Source organism: Heterocephalus glaber, unplaced genomic scaffold, assembly GCF_053883595.1.
Source record: "Heterocephalus glaber isolate CG9 unplaced genomic scaffold, H.glaber_assembly_v1.0 deba00001497, whole genome shotgun sequence".
Lineage (NCBI taxonomy): Eukaryota > Metazoa > Chordata > Mammalia > Rodentia > Bathyergidae > Heterocephalus > Heterocephalus glaber.
The window spans coordinates 19,600,620-19,612,979 of record NW_028258320.1 but is presented as its reverse complement, the minus strand read 5'-3'; the positions used below and the strand labels follow the sequence as shown (position 1 = coordinate 19,612,979).

At 39.2% G+C, this 12,360-nt stretch overlaps 1 pseudogene; it reads left to right on the top strand.

The window, feature by feature from the left end:
• Positions 1-11,899: 11,899 nt before the first annotated feature.
• On the top strand, positions 11,900-12,360 carry LOC147825593 (H/ACA ribonucleoprotein complex subunit 2 pseudogene; annotated as a pseudogene).

Sequence of the window (12,360 nt, the reverse complement as noted above, 5' to 3'; positions counted from 1 at the left end):
AACAATCATGACATTCTCTGTGGAACACATTTAAATGCCTATCTTAATGTAAAATAGTCTTTTTAGTGAAATATCTCTATCTGATCACAAGATATTAAATGACACAAAGAAACACTCACCTAATTTGTTATCCTTTAATAGGACACCATCTAAGGAGAATGCACCAGCCTATAAATGTACATTAGATATTTATAATGTCTAGCCTTTAATTTTTTTTTTTTTTTTTTTTTTTGGTACTGAGGATCAAACTCAGAACCTTGAGGTTGCAAGGCAGGTGGCAGAACCACTGAGCTAAATCCCTAGCCCTAGCCTTTAATTTTTTTATCGTGTGACATTGTTTGGACTGCTCGGTGTCTGAGCATACCTAAATGTAGTGACACAGATATAACACCTCACATATGATTTTAAAAAGAAAAGTACTATTTGACTGGTGATCTCATGCAGACTGGACATGTACCTCTTATCACATGTAGCTAGAGCACAAGAGAAACCCAGATATCTGAGTCTTTAAAAAAATGTTATTACCATAGACAATCCTGGTTTTATATCTTGGAAGACCTGTACACTCAGAAGACATGAATACATTTAATACACCATGAAATTAGCAATAATGAATGTCACATCTGTATGAAACCCTTTGTCTCTTAATTTAGTTTTGTACCAAGAGCATCTTTAAATTAAACCTTGTTGTTTTTCTCACACACATTTTAATCTTTTGATTATGACCAATGTAAACATATCACAATATGTTTAACAACATTTATTGGGGTGTGTCTCCCAAAAGGCTATGGAAATTGAGGACCCATTAATTAATAAAGACTAGAATAAAATATTTCCAGGCAGCTGCTTCTTTATTCACCAAGGAAAGTCCTGTCCAGCAGTTTCCCTAAGCCTAAGGGGTCCCCATTTAATTATCTTAACAAATTTTTCAGATGACCTATGAGAACCAGATCATAGCAATTAACACATTATTCTTGACCAGTGAAAGACATCCAAGTTATTGTACACAGACAACAATATTTATTGTGTTTGTGAAACCAGTCTTCACATCATTCTGAACAGCCAGCAACCTGGGTGGAAGCATGTCCTTAGCTCTAATGACATTTGTCTATAAGTCAACTTAAGTCATAGACAGATATTTTAAAACTCCAAAAAAGACAAAAGAAAAAAATTGTTGAGCTTAAACAAAACAGCTGTAAGTATTATAACTGATTTCAGATTGGACAGACAGGTGGACAAACATGAAAAAGATGATTTGTTTATAAAACCAGAATGCACTTGGATGTATTTGTCCATATTGAATTATAATAACCCTTTTACAATTTTTAGGTTTGTAACTATAAGTAAGACTAGTCAGAACTTTTTGTAGGTCAATTAAGAGAGATCTTTTGTAATAAGAATCAGAACGAATAAAAACATCTTATACCTGTCAAAGCAAAGACAGTCTTTAAGATGGGCCCTAGGCTGACAGTTTATCTGATTGGAATATCTAGCTATACAAGCTTCTCATTGTTGCTTTAATAGCCATAGTTGTTGGGTAGTCACAGATGATAGCCTAAACTGCTGTTTTGAAAGCCACAGGTAACTGTTCTTTCTAGAGGGACTATTAAAAGGTAATTTTAACTATTTCCAATAGCCTAGGTTTGGGTGTAGAAAGAGACTAGGTGGCATTCTTTGGAGCTAATTATGTATGCTAAATAGTGGGGAAATCTAGGGAGCAATTCCACATAATTTTGGAGAAAAATCATTTCACAATTAAATCATGATTAGGGCCTAGTTTTCCTGCCTACAGGCCAGCTATGGCATGTTGAGACAACTCCATTTTCACCTCCAATCACAGCTAAAACCTCAATGGTCCGGTGGTGCTGTGATGCTCCAGGGAAAGATTACAGCTGAAGACATCCTGGGGAGGAAAAAATTTTCATCTGCATAGTTCCTCATTGTTCTAGGATTTTCACAGCCAGTGCCCTCTGAGTCACCAATTACCCTGCTGCCCTCTAAGCCACCTGTTACATTTGTTACTCCTGAATGTGAGGAACCACTGCCCTCTGAGTCATCTGCTACATTTGTTATTCCCCCTGTACCAAACAGTCTTTCACCTTTGCTGCCCAGAGCAGCATTAATCAGGCCCAAAGCTCAGCTTCTTCTCTAAGTCTTATTTTTCTATCTTTTCTGTCTAATTAATTTGCCTTATGCTGTCATGGCTCACAGGAGACTAGGACTTACTGCAGATGTTCCAGTAATGTCCCCTTTCCCTGTTCCCTAGAGGGGAAGAAGCCCTGCCATGCATCTAATCTGCCCTGCTGCAAACGTGTACCTGTGACAGTTTTTCCCCATTTTGCCTGTGAACCTTGGACCACACTTAACTATAGGCCTTCCTTTTTCAGAGCTTCAGTTAACATATCTCTGAGAATAGTGGCCAGCCTGGCAAGAAAGAAATCATGATGAGAGAGGCAGTTCTCTGTGGACCAGGGCTGTACCTATCCTTTAATACTTGTTTTTGTTTAAAACTGTTATTAAACTTATAAAGTTCTCCAGGAATGTTTGGTTGTATCAATGAACTTATCTGTATTATAAAAGTCAGTCAGTCTGCCCTGTGCTATAAAAACCAGGCTGCATCAGGGCCGGGATATAGCTCAGGGGCACCACATCTGCCTGGCAAGTGCAAGGTCCTGAGTTTGATCCCTGATACCAAAAAAATAAAATAAAATAAAACCAGTCAGCATCATTTTTGAGGGGGGAGGAAAGTAAGAGGAGTTAATCTCCAGTTCTGTCTAAGGATTGAAAGATAGATTAACTTGGACTAAAACTTTTACATTTTTTCTTTGAGAGTTTCAGGATTAAATCTAGACCAGTTTTGTTTTAATATGGCCCAGAGATAAGTGAAGGTCAGCTTCACACTGGAAGGGTCCCAGGGAGGGGAAACTCACCATTCTGGAAACTTGGTCCTGAAATCCAGCAGCCACAGAGGAGAGAATTGCCTTGGACCAAACACTGTTGAGAATTTCCCAAGGGCAGGGCAGCGGAGAAGAGACAAAAGAGTGACTCTAAGTATGGCACAAAAACTAAATCTTAACCATTTCAGGTGCAAAAAGACAATTATGATCATGAGCTTTCGTGCTGGGAATGTAGCTCAGTGGCACTGTGCCTGCCTGGCAAGCACAAGGTCCTGAGTTTGATCCCCAGTTTAAAAAAAAAATCATGAGCTTTCCCAGAGTGGATCACTAATCCTTAGCAAAACATGTCTCCAGAGAAAAAACTATGGTTAACTCTGTGCTGCCAAGCAGAAAATTAAACCAATAATCAAAGAACCTGAATGGCTGTTTTTTTAGCCTCTTGAGAATGACAGAGAAAACGAAAGTGCTCCAACTATATTGTTCAGGGGTTACTTTTTAATAAATGACTCTGAATCAAAAGAGATCTATCACCCCTGGAGACAGAGACAGGTAATAGTCCAAAAGAAATCTCAGGCCTAGGACGAAGAAGTCTTGGGGACATTTTGGGTTCTCTATTTAGTTACCTAGCTAACTTCCCTTCATACCGGTGCTGGCTAGGCTCTACTTAAACCCACTCTGAAAGTATGTATCTCCAGGTATTTGTAATACTTAAGAAACTCATGGATTAAAGCCTGTACCTATTGTCTCTTATTAGAAGTCAATATTTGATTTAAGAGTAACATTACCTCTTTCCAGTCTAGTTCACAGATTTGAGTTAAGTCCTCTAAAGACCTCAGTGTACTTATTAGGGTTGCCTGAAAACTTTTTAGATCCTGTTTGATCTGTTTTATGTCACTGAGAGAAAAGTACACATTAACATGGGTAGTAGCATATCTGGCATTTACTCCCTATAAGGGATATTGTCCTTGAGGGGCTTGAACAAAATTAGCTAAGAATGGATATAGTCTCATAGAGGCTTCAATTATAGCTGGCCTAGAAGCCCTACCCTCAGCACCCAAATGGCAAGTAGGAGAAGCCTCAGACTCAGTAAGAGAGGGTAAGGCTTTGATTAAAGTGACCTTGAAAACCTCATCCTCGGGTTCTAAAGGGTGAGGAAGAGTGGCCTCAGGCTCAGTGATAATGGATGTCTTAAAGGCCAGAGGTGATTTTGAGCACAAGTAAAGATTATTATTATTATTATTATTATTATTATTATTGTATTGGGGATCAAACTCAGGACCTTGTGCAGGCAGGCAGTGGCACCACTGAGCTAAATCCCTGGCCAAGGATTATTTCTTAATGTAAAGAAAGTCTAAATATAAGGCACTTTTGACCATTTTGCCTCTTTCTTACAGTACTATCCTAGTTGTGAAATAACATCATAATTAATACTTTTCTCTGCATTCCATTTTGCCTTAAGAATCCTGGCAGCTCCATGCCCTCTTCTTTCATTTAGCCTCCATCTCAATCACCTCTTGCTTCTTTTGTCACCTATTCAGACCTTTTTTCTCTTTTAACTTTGGTACATTTTAAAGGAATAAGAGATTTTGATACCGAGTTTCCCATAAATGCAAAAGAAAAAATTGGCATCCCTTTTAATTTCTACTTGATTCCTGTATCCTCAAGGCATCCCCAAGGTGACTCTACTCCAGAGCAGGTAGCCACCCTCCAGAGAGAAACCAGCCTCTGGAGAGAAACCAGAAGATAGGCCAGGTCAGACTAGTCACCTCTTACGGGCTGGAAAACCTATCTTTACCAGAAGCTCATACTCCTAATTCTAGCAGATGTCTCTAAAAGCAAAAATTACAATTGAGTCCAGCTGTAACTTTCATGGTTAAAGAAGGAAGCTAGCAAACCAGCAATCAAGAGATCTAAACAATTGTTTTCTAGTTCTTTGAAAGAGAGTGAGAGAATATCAAAGAGCAAGTTGGAAATAGTTGGAGTGCTTCTCAGCTTGTGAAAGAGATCACCCCTAGAGATAGTCAGGTAAAATGGCTTGGAAAAAATCTTGCCTTGGACCCTAAGGTGAAGAAGCCTCTAAAACATTTGTATTATCTACCTAAACACCTAGGCAACCTTCCTTAGCAGCAAGACAAGGCTACACTCTATTCAAAGTCTAATTTAAAATTTTTATACATCTGAACCTCACAGGTTAAAGTTATACCCATTACCTAGCAGCCCTAATTCACATGTTAGTAAAGGCACATTTATCAGTTTTCTACACACAAGGAAGAAGAGAAAGGCTGAATAAAATCCTTATTTTACGCTTAGCATATAAAAGCACAAGTGCAAGTCACTAGCTGATTGCTATTCTTCTCCATGAAAGGCAGTTGTTGCAAGCTGCCTCAGCCTGACTTCCTGGAGGGAGGGGTGGTTTAACTACAAGGTGGTTTAGTTAATCAAGGAGTTTTCAAGTTAACTCTCAATGAGTTGGAAAAACTTAGGGTTTTTGGTTTGATTTTGCTTTTGTTTTTTTGGAACCAGGGATCAAACTCAGGACCTTGCTCTTGCCAGGCAGGCACAACCCCCAACCCCACCCTTTTTTTTTTTTTTTCTAAATCCCAAACACACACACCCCTTTTTTTTTCTAACTTCCTAGCAGAGAGAAAAGTCCAAACCTGTGGCTCAAAAAAAATTTTTTTTGTACTGGGGATCAAACTCAGGACCTTGAGCTTGTGAAGCAGGCCCTGGAACCACTGAGCTAAATCCCTGGCCCTGTGGGTCAAATTTTTATGGAAACATAGTGAGAGAGCTCTAACGGTGTTGTCTCTGGTCACTGTGGGGCAGAGGATAACAGAAGATCACTGAGTGAATTACCTCTCACCTCATTGAGGAGTGCAGGTAGGGACAATGCATAAATGGAGATTTTTCTGCTGGTTACCCAGTCCGGCTGTCAGGATCCAGCTTCCACTGAGGAACCTTTGTGTTTCAACCAGAGAGTAGCCCTGGCCATTACCCCTCATTTGTCCTCTCAGCTTTTACTGTTCCACGAAGCCAGAGATCTGTCTCTAGAAAGAAATCTAGCTGCCAATCTGGTCAATATTCAGTTCACAATTTATTAGCAAAAGTATTTTCCTCCCCTACACACATAAATGATGAGAATCAGACCTAGGAGGGGAGAGAGCCAGGAGGTTGGAGATTCTCCCTTAAACTAAATGTGTTTTGGTCTCTTAAATGTTGTGCTTAGGAAATAGCTCCTTCTACTCTCACTCAGAAGTTGATTCTTTCTACTGGGTCTCAGGTTCAGTGTCCTGAGGAGGACTCTTGCCCAGAACACTAAGCAGGGACATCACTTTTATGTGTGTTCTCCTGGACAGGCAAAATCTCAATGTCTCATCTGACCCAGAGATAAGGTAAGTGTTCCTTATCTAAGATGACTTTCCTGTCTTTGGTATTAGCAAATGCTCATTTTCTTTTTTTCTTTCTTTCTTTTTTTTCCAGTACCAGGGACTGAACTCAGGACCTTGCACTTGCCAGGCAGGTGTGGCACTGCTGAGCTACATGCCAGGCCATATATATATATATATATATATATATATATATATATATATATAAATATATATATATATATATATATAAATATATATATAAATATATATATATAAATATATATATATATATATATATATGTTTGTTTGAGGCAGGGTCTCACTATGTAGCCCAGGCTGGCCTCGAACTCAGTGATCCTCCTACCTTAGCCTCCCAAGTTCTGGGATTACAGGCGTGCACCACCACACCTGGCCAAATGCTCATTTTCTCCCCCCACCCAACGAGGGATCGAACTCAGGACCACGCACTTGCCAGGCAGGTGCGGTGCCACTGAGCTACATCCCCAGCCCCAAATGCTCATATTCTATGGGCTCAATTTAAAGGTTCTTAGTTGTTGGCTAGGAGGGTAAGGTTGGGACACTTTAGATTTCCTTTGTCTCTGATCTTACATGCCTTTAAAAAGGAAAATATAAAATGGCAGGGATAGATCAAGAAGGGGATAACCAAAAGGAAGTCTTTTCTTCTCATGCTCATGGTGAGTTATTGAGACAACTTGGTCATGAGTTGTCATTCTCAGCCTGGCAAGCTAAGATTGCCTCCTCACCAGCAAAAGATCAGGCCAGAAAGGAAACTGAGGCAAAATAGGTTTAACATTTTCTCTGGAGTATAGAGAAGGAATGGGTCAGAATGTGTCAGTGAAACCTGTCCCCCAAGTCTTAAGAATGGCTGCCAGCCTATTGCCTTATTAACTGGCATAAGGGGTCCATATATTTTTCTTAAATATAAACTAGATTTCATTTTTTAAAAACCCATTTTACAGAATTTTATATCAAAGTCCACGAGGCGGCGCTCTAACACTACTTTTCCCCTAGGGCTGTTTTCTGAGCTAACAAACCCCAACAGTCAAAGTCAAATAGGTCAAGAACACAAATAAATTCAGCAACTAACGTGAAATGCAACACATAGAAAACAGGAATGAAATGTTAAATGTCACTTTCTTTGATAGGACATATCTTCCCATGTTCTCAATTTAAATTTACCATCATTTTAACAAAAGATATTGCATTAGGGACCGGGGATTTAGCTCAGTGGTGCTGCCACCTGCCTCAAAAGCGCAAGTCCTGAGTTTGATCCCGAGGACCAAAAGAAAAAAAAAAAAAGATAATGCATTAAAGAGAAACAAGGCATAAAAACTCAAGGCATATGCAACTGACAAAAATCCAAGACAATTTTGATTACCTAAGCGAGTCACAGAATTTATGAAGCAAAAGCAAACTCTTACCTCTATCTAATTCTCAGTAGGAGACCTCCAATATGGTATAGGGTATTTAGGTGTTAGTGCATATTTTATATGCAAAGTGAATTCTTGTAATACGCCCCCCCCCATTTCCCTTGTGCTTAATTGGAGATGGAGGGAGGAAGGAATTGGGTCTTGGCATGAAGTGAACCAGGTTTTCTCATCAGCTCTCTGTTTTTCTTAGCTACTTTCTCTAGTAAGGGTTTAACTCTTTATTTGCCAAAAACCCCACTGAGGCTCTTTAACTTTCCCTGCCTATCCCCCAACTTTCCCTACAGTTCTATATTCATTTCTTTTTTTGACAAATGAAACTGTTTCCCCATCTGGCCTGAGAGTTCCTGAACCCAGGAACCTGACTCTTCTCTCTGAATCTCCCTTCTCCCCGCTTATATACTCCAGAGAAACATAGGGCTTTTGCGCAGAGTTCAACAAATCTGTGTTGCTTGTGGAAATCTTATAGGGGAATGGTTCATTTTACATGGCAGTCTGCCTTTCTGCTGTAATGATGTGGTAAGAGGTAGCCAACGGGAAATAAGCGTACTGGAGAATTAGGAAGCCAAGGGTCAGGGATTTAGCTCAGTGGCTCTGCACATGCCTCACAACCACAAGGTCCTGAGTTTGATCCCCAGTACTGGAAAAACAAAAAGAATTAGGAAGCCTGGAAAAAACTGGATTTCAACCTGCCAAAAATTAAATCTAGACCCATACCTATCATCATGTACTAAATTAATTTTGAAATGGATTAAAGATTTAAATATTAGGACAGAAACACTAAATTTGCTGGAAGATAAGTTAGGTAGAACTCTTTGAAGATATTGGTATAGGAAAAGACTTCATGATCAAAAGCTCAGTGGCACGGGAACTTGCACAAAGAATCAACAACTGGGATCTTATCTTATTAAAAAGCTTCTGTACTGCAAAAGAAACCACCAACAGGGCTAAGAGACAACTTACAATGTGGGAACAAATTTTCAGCAACTGTACCTTAGATAAAGGACTACTATCTAGAATATACAAAGAACTGGAAAAAATCAGACCCCCCAAATTCAAAGACCCAATTCAAAAATGGGCATCTGAAATGAACAGACATTTCTCAGACAAAGAAGTAAAAGCAGCAAATAAATATATGAAAAAATGCTCAATATCACTGGTTATTGGAGAGATGCAGATGAAAACAACACAGATTCCACCTCGCCCCAGAAAGAATGGCGGCTATTAAGAAATCATCCAATAACAAATGCTAGTGGGGGTGTGGGGAGAAAGGAACCCTTCTCCACTGTTGGTGGCAGTGCAGACTGGTGCAACCTCTGTGGAAATCAGTGTGGAGATACGTCAAAGAACTAGGACTAGAGGTCCCATTTGACCCAGCTATCCCCCTGCTGGGTATCTTCCCAAAAGAATTTAAAAAATCATACCACAGCGATATATGTGCACCCATGTTTATAGAGGTACAGTTTGAAATAGCTAAAGCTTGGAAACAACCCAATTGCCCATCAACAGGAGACTGGATAAAGAAGATGTGGTTTTTTAAATAAAATGGAATACTACTCAGCCATAAATAACCAGAAACTAGAGACATTTATAGCTAAATGGATGCACATTGAGGCCATCCTCTTAAGTGAAATAAACAGGACACACATGTGTAAATACCGAATAGTTTCTATCTATCTAAGGATACGCACGGATGAAATTGACTAATAACATATTTCTTGGACTATGTTTCCATTGCATGTCATATGACTGTATCGAAATTTAAAGTAGGCAGAAATTTGCCTTATGTGGAGTCTTCTAGCTAGCTAACTGGAGGTTTTTTTCCAGACCATTATTTGTTCAGTGTTGGTTTTGGGGATCTTTCTGAAACAAATCACATCCTCTGGTGTCTTGTTGGTGCTTGAGATGTTTTTTTAAGTTATATGGAAAAATATTTAAGTGCTTTTCCGTTTGTTTTGGTTCAGTTCTACTGAATTTGAATATTATTGTAGGTTTTTTTCCCTTGCCTTGTTCTTCTTTGAATGGTTTTAATTTCTGTATGTGTGTGATTGACAATAAAGTTATTTTTAAGTTTAAAAAAAGAAAGAAGACATACTTTGATTTGAACTTGAGCTGGTATAATTTTTATAATTTCATATAACTCCTTAAAATTGTCTCTATCTTCTGCTTATAATATACATACTTATTCCAAGCTGAAGCACCTTAATTAAGAGACACTGATGCTGTTTTCTCTCATGTGGTTAAAATGCCACTCCTAATACTGGATATAATCTTAATATGAAGAGCTACACTAGTGAAAATAACAATGATGATGGCTATTCTTTGTCGAATATCCACTGGACAAAGCTCTTCACGTGTACAATTTCATTTAAGTTTCTTCATGTCAAAGAAATAGAGATTAAAATCATATCCATTTTAGAGTGGAGGAAATTAAAGTTTCATGAGGTTAATTATTTTTCCAAGTTTGCACATATACTGAGTATAAAACTTTAATTTGAATTTATATATGTATTAACAAAATTATCTCAGTTACCTATCCTGTCAAGATCTAGTAGCATTTTACATTTGAAATCACTGTTTGCCTAATAATTAATAACCTGAAAATATCTAGTAGCAGAAATAAAAAAGCCAACTTCATTTTTAATTATAATGCATGATGATGAGGATATTGGTGTGACTGGTATGTGTGTTCATATACATGTATTTTCTAGTGTTCCTGACTAATATGCTTGTATCTTTGCAGGACTTTGTTTATACAAATTTACTGCTTTGGTTGAAAATTTGCAGTCCTACAAAGTAACTATCAAACATTGATTCATTTTCAAAAGCATAAGTAGGTGAAACTATAACTTTATTTTTTAAAGACTATAAACCACATTAGCATTACTTTGTGATATACTTATGAAAAATGAGTGAAGAGACATCTGGATGCTTAAAGATTGTGTTTATTCTCTAACTAAAATAGTGCTTCCAGGTGTATTTGAGAAGCAAAACAAACAAACAAACAAACAAAAACTAATTTTTTTAAAGTACCATAGCTTCAGGTTAAGAAGAATGAAAGCCTTCACCATTTGTGAAAATGGAAAAGAGGAAATTTCACTATATATTAAAATTAAATGAACTCCTCCAAGAGGCCTTGAAATTGTCATCAGTTCAGAAAGAAAGATAATTCAAGGGTGTTTCTCCCTCAATCTATCTAGCCTATCCCAAATGGTGCACCCTAAACATTTGGAAGACTATTGACACATGAATCAATTTTTAGTCTTTATGCAGAATAAAAAAGTAAGAAATTGCCTAAAAATGCCTATATTATAATTCAGAGAAGCAAACACAATTTGACTGTCACCATGTTATTTTGAAAGTATCCCCAAAGCTTCCAAGGAAAGTCACGTAATCACCAAGACACTGACCCTTCCTGGAAGCTGGGAGAGGAAAAAGGACTGAGGGAACCCAAAGGCTTCTCACAAGGCTCCAAAAGTAACCCCTAAGGAGTCTGAACTGAACAAGAAAAAGTCTAATTTTTGACCTTTATAAGGGCTACCTCTTCATTCTTAAACATCCAGAAGGAAATTAGGGCCAGAAAACAGAGTAATGGTGATCACACAAAACACAGGTTTATTCTCCACCATCATTATAATAAAAATAGGAGGAGATTAGGTTCCTTGATGACAAGTTGGGGAGATGTGTATGTCCCTAAACTCTCTCTGTTCTAGTTGGGTAAACATTCAGGACTGCTGGCTGTATTATAGCCCAGCAAAGCAAGCACAATTGAAATAGAGACCATTGTTAAGAATAAAAGGTTTATGCCCAATGCTTTCAAAGTTTATCAGACTTGTATCACTTTTGGGAGCCACTGTTCTCCTTCATTCTGCTATCAATATTTGGCTCCTGCTTGTTTAACATGATTGTCAAGTGTGCACACTCCAGACGTCACTATTTTCAAGTAAACCTGATGATCCTCCTATGGTTTTCAACTCTTTCCGCACTAAGTGCCTACACTGTCGACAGTTTCCATTTGATATCCAAAGATTGTATCTAGATATGCATAGCTATATCATCTATATATACATATCTTGTAGAAGACAGGAGACTTCAAATTAGTCCTTTTAAAATTAAGGAGGATAGGATTCCCGAGGCGGCGGGCCGCGTGGTTCGCTCTGGGGACGCGGTGGTGATTGCTGCTGCGATGACCAAAGTGAAGGCTGATCCGGATGCGCCGGAGGCTCAGGCGGAGGCGTGCGGCGGCAAGCGCATTTACAGGAGCTGCTGGTCAATCTGAGCCCCATCGCGCAGCCCCTGGCTCCTCGGCGCCTCACGCGGAATCTGTACAAGTGCATCAAGAAAGCCGTGAAGCAGAAGCAGATCCGGCGCAGGGTGAAGGAGGTTCAGAAATTCGTCAACAAAGGCGAGAAAGGGATCATGGTTTTGGCAGGAGACACGTTACCAGTCGAGGTATACTGCCACCTCCCAGCCATGTGTGAGGACCGGAGTTTGCCCTGTGTCTATATCCCCTCCAAGACAGACCAGGGTGCAGCTGCGGGCTTCAAGCGCCCCACCTGTGTGATAATGGTCAAGGCCCACGAGAAGTACCAGGAGGCCTACGACGAGTGCCGGCAGGAGGTGCAGGCCCTGCCGCCGCCCTTGTGA